The sequence below is a fragment of the Pituophis catenifer genome, unplaced genomic scaffold (genome assembly GCF_029215685.1).
Source record: "Pituophis catenifer annectens isolate HBS135680 unplaced genomic scaffold, rPitCat1.0.hap2 SCAF_1, whole genome shotgun sequence".
NCBI classification, from domain to species: Eukaryota; Metazoa; Chordata; class Lepidosauria; order Squamata; family Colubridae; genus Pituophis; species Pituophis catenifer.
Genome location: NW_027256881.1, coordinates 297,785,597 through 297,790,290, shown reverse-complemented (window position 1 = coordinate 297,790,290; position 4,694 = coordinate 297,785,597).

The following is a 4,694-nucleotide window of genomic DNA, read 5'->3' as shown; positions in this document are numbered from 1 at the left end:
CAGCGGGGAACGAAAAAAAAAAGGGCTTTGGTTGCAGACCGGACCTTCGCAGAGCATCAGACGCCTTTCCGGAGAGCTGGGCTACCATTGGACAGAAGCGCTGGTTGGTCCCGCCCTTTTGTATATATACAGTATTTCAGGCCCAATCGTGAATTAAACATTAGTTGGAGAAGAAAAAACAAAAACCGGGGCGTTCCGATTTCGTGAGATCGTCCCCCAAAAGTTTTGATTGCTAGGTGGCTTCTTGTTAAACATCTTATAACCACAAAAACGACTCTGCTTGCTCCATAACATTTAAACACGGAAAGAGCCAACCAAGTCATCGGTTCCAAAGCTGGGACGCCACCGCCTTTTCAAATCTTGGGAATCTGAAGAAATGTTAACATTTGCATCTTGTCAAAGTCTCTTGTGAGAGATGATGAGAAAACTCCAGTTGCGTGTTATCTCAACGTCCCCCAATAACACACAAACACACACTATTGACTTCCCACTCCCTCCTCGTTCTGATGCAATTTGTGTTGGACAACAAGGATGAGACACAGTTTTTTATCTGGTTTTATCGTTTATTCCCTTTATACAGGCGCCCATCACACGTGAGATGAGCTGCCCAGATCTCACACTCTAGGTCGCTCACAATTAAAATATAAATGGTTCCTCCTAAAAAAGTAAATAAATGAAGCAACCGTACAAACAAAACATTGAAAACAGTATCCCCCCCCCCAATACAGTCATCCGACAAAGACATAGACATTTTAGGGGCTCGACATTGCCCTCTTATGGAACATTAGGTGTGAGTAAACAAATAAGACACACATGAATAATATTAAAGATTCTGCGCAGGATGTGGCGGCAAAGTGGAAGTGTATTTAAACAGTAAATTTAGATTATGTTTTTCCTTATTTCCCTTTAAAATTCTCAGCCTATTTGGTATAATTTTCTCAAAGAAAGGAATTAAGGACTATAATTACAACAATACAAACTACGGTAATACAAACAGGAGAAAATAGAACAAAAAAGATTAGAAGGTGCAGAAAACAAAGAAAAAAAAGGAAAATAGAGGGGGGAAAGAAAATAAGAATATGGTAAAGAACAGGACAATAAATATATAAATGACATCCCCATCTTCATCACAAGTATAAACAGTTTTAGTAATTTATTACCTTCTCTTAAAATAAGCAAATAATGTCTTCTTCCCATATCCTATGTCTTATCTATAGACAAAACTATAATCATCTTCATTTCAGTCCTAATGTCAGCAAAAATCCATTAAAGGTTAACAGAGATAACAACATAGCTATTTTAGCCTTGATCAAATAAACCAACTTAATATACCTTCCATTTATTTCTCACTGTCATAGAACTTGGTTTCTTTTATTTTTATTCCTTCTCACAAAATTCTTAAAAACTTAACAAGCCTCTTTTGTAAATCTCATATAGAAAAAATTATCCAGATCACTCTCTTGGTTTGTTGTTTGTACATCCCTTTTAATTATTAAGACATCAACCAGTTTCTTTTGTATTTCAGCATAACATCTTTTTCAATGTTATTATTGTAGTCTATCATTTATAAATCCACTTTCAACTCAGTCAGGTAGAACTTGTTCCTCTTTTAGACACAATCTATAGCAGTAGACATTTTAAAAATTAATTTCTGTGTGAATTGGTTGAAAAATACCCTTTATAATGTCCATTGTTAGATTATTTTGCTACATTCTGTAATTGTAAATTGAATTTAAGGGTTCTCCTTTAATTGTAATCTTAGCTCCTTATAGTTTTCTCTGGTGTCCAGTTTTGAATATTTTTATATTTTATATTTTTTTAAAAATCAAAGCAAAAGAATTTTTTCGATGGTAAAGATTCTTTATAATTAATTCCAAAATCTTATTTCAAGATTGAAAAATCTTATTTCATCTGAACCTTAGTCCAGAGATGAAATGCCGGTGGTTCGGAGAACTGGTAGCGATGGTGGTGTGAGGCTCCGCCCACCTGGCCGGTCATCATTACTTCCTGGTTTTAACCAGGAAGTAACTTGTTTTTTGCACGTCCAAGCATGGACGTGACATGCGAGTGAAACAAGCGCACGTACAGCACATACACTTCCAAACTGGTTGGGAAGATAAGTAGATTTCACCCCTGCCTTAGTCCATTTGTAGCTACACCCTATTGCTCTTTATTCCAATATTTTTTTTAATTCTTAAACTTGTATTAAAACTTTTTTTTATTAAGGGTTGAAGGAAACACATGCAGTACAGTAACTTTGCTGCTGAGATTTAAATTGCTTGTATTTATTAATTGTTATGTTCAGCAGTAACTCAATATTGTCTATCTTGTATTTGGTTCTCATTGTATGTATCCCTACTTTCCCCAGTTTCATCATATCCTGTTCTTTCAATAAAGCATTCAGATCTACGCATACCAGTGGTAGGTTGCTCCCGGTTCGGTCTAGTTCTTGCGAACCGGTAGTAAAGGTAAGTAGAACCCACCCCTGATGCACACAGTCTGTTTTATTGGAGGATAGGTGGGTTTAGCTGCATGTTGAGCTGCATACAGACTAATGTGTAGTGTGGACAGAACACATATATAATAACATCTATAGCACTACTTAGAAACAAAAGAGCAATATAATTATATTATTGTTATATAAACATTACACATAGGTAGCCCTCACTTACCCATCACATTTGGGGCCAGAAACTCTTGTTACTAAGCAAGGTGATCATAAAATGAAACACCACATGACCGTGACCAATTTACAACATCAGTTCATCAGTTCTGGCTGCAGTCATTAAGCAAAACAATTCAGTTGATTACGAGCTATTTCACATGACTGACTTGTGTCTTCCTGCTGGCTTCCTTATTCACTTTCCTTGTTGAAGCTAGCTGTGAAGGTCATAAACTGAGATCACGTGATCACCAGATGCTGTGATCAGTATAAATGCACACTGCCAAGCATGTAAATCATGATCACATGACCATGGGGATGCTGCAATGGCCACATCTTTGAGAACTAGTCATAAGTCTCATTTTTCAGCACTGTCATAACTTCAGATGCTTGTTGAACGAGTGATTGGTAAATGAGGACTACTTTAGTGTCAAAAATAAAGTTAACAAAAGATTTATATAAAATTATAATTTTAAATACAATTATATAAAATAATCTATACAATAAGGAAAGAAGAAGAAAAGGGGAAAAAGTAACAGCTCTATACTAATTCTCCTAATGAAGAGAGCACAAAGAAAAAAACCCTAGGAAATGAGAGGATAAGAAAAGAACCAAAAGCAATTAAACAGACAAAAAAAAATATCTAAATTTTCTCTCTCTCTCTCTCCCAGAAATCATCATATGAATTGCTGTTCTTTGTCACATGTTTTGTAGTTCATCTGCAATTCAGATATTTCAATACTAATAAAACAAACAAATCTCTTTTGCCCTGGAATAAAATAAAGATATTTGTTTTGTTCAGCAACATAGGTTATTACAAGGATAATTTGGAAACTATGGGATGAATCTTGAATTGTATCTTTTCCCATAGCTTAATATTAGCAATTCTCAGGAACTTTGTTTTTTTACCCATAAGTCTCTTTGGTGTTCCTTGATCTAGACAGCAACAATCCCACGATTTCGCATTTGAATTAGATTTTCAGAGGTCATATTGCTTCCTACACATGTCGGTGGAAAGCTTCTTGTACAGCTTCTGGTTATCAGGAACGTGATGCTGATTGGTAGGATTTGCTCTAATTTATTCATTTTTTTGACCTCACAAATAGAATGACCCTTTACATGATCTTAGATCTGGACTCCACATTCTAAATTTATCTTTAGAAAAAAGAGAATTTTGTGATGAGGTAATAAGTAGCAATAAATTGTTCTTAGTCTTTATTTCAGATTACTCATCTTTATGAAGTCACAAAATTGAGCTTTTTAAATTGGGTTTTGATAGGGGTTTTAAAATGATTTTAGTTAGATGTTTTAAATTTGGCCAAATGATTGAATTATTTTAATAAGCTTTTAATTTTTGTTGTACATTGTTTTTACCATGGCTGTTCACCGCCCTGAGTCCCTTGGGAGAAGGGCAGTATAAAAATATAATAAACTAAACTAACTAAACTGAAAGCAATGAGAAAAGCTTAACCATAATTTACTTTTCTCATTCATTTTGATGAATTTTCTCAAAGTATTATTTAAGTCAATATCTGGTAAGTATGTTGTTTTAAATAAGGATGAAGGCAGTTTGTTGAAGACACTCAATTACATAGTTATAATTTGTCTCTTCATTATGCTTAAGTAACAATTTTTAACTTTGTTAATTTATTTGGTTAACTGTATTTCTATCTGCTTACCATTCTCCTCCTCCACACTTTTCAGGTACATTTTATTGTTAATTTTATTGTTAATAAAATGCTGTGGAAATTTTATCTGTGCTAGATAGAAATAACGATAGCAATGAGAGCTGAGGAAACCATGTCAAGTCAAGGAATTGTGGTAACATGGAAGCTAGAGAGAGTATTGATAAGCATCAGAGAAATATTGGATTTATTTTGCATACACTAGTATCTGAAAAACACAAAATAAATGAAATGAGAAGTCATAAGAAAATTCCTAGATTGGTGAAGCCAAAATAACTCCTTTCCCTACAGATGTGAGATGGTGGAAGCTATAACTTGGTGGGAGAAATCAGGTTTTTCTTGCCTTT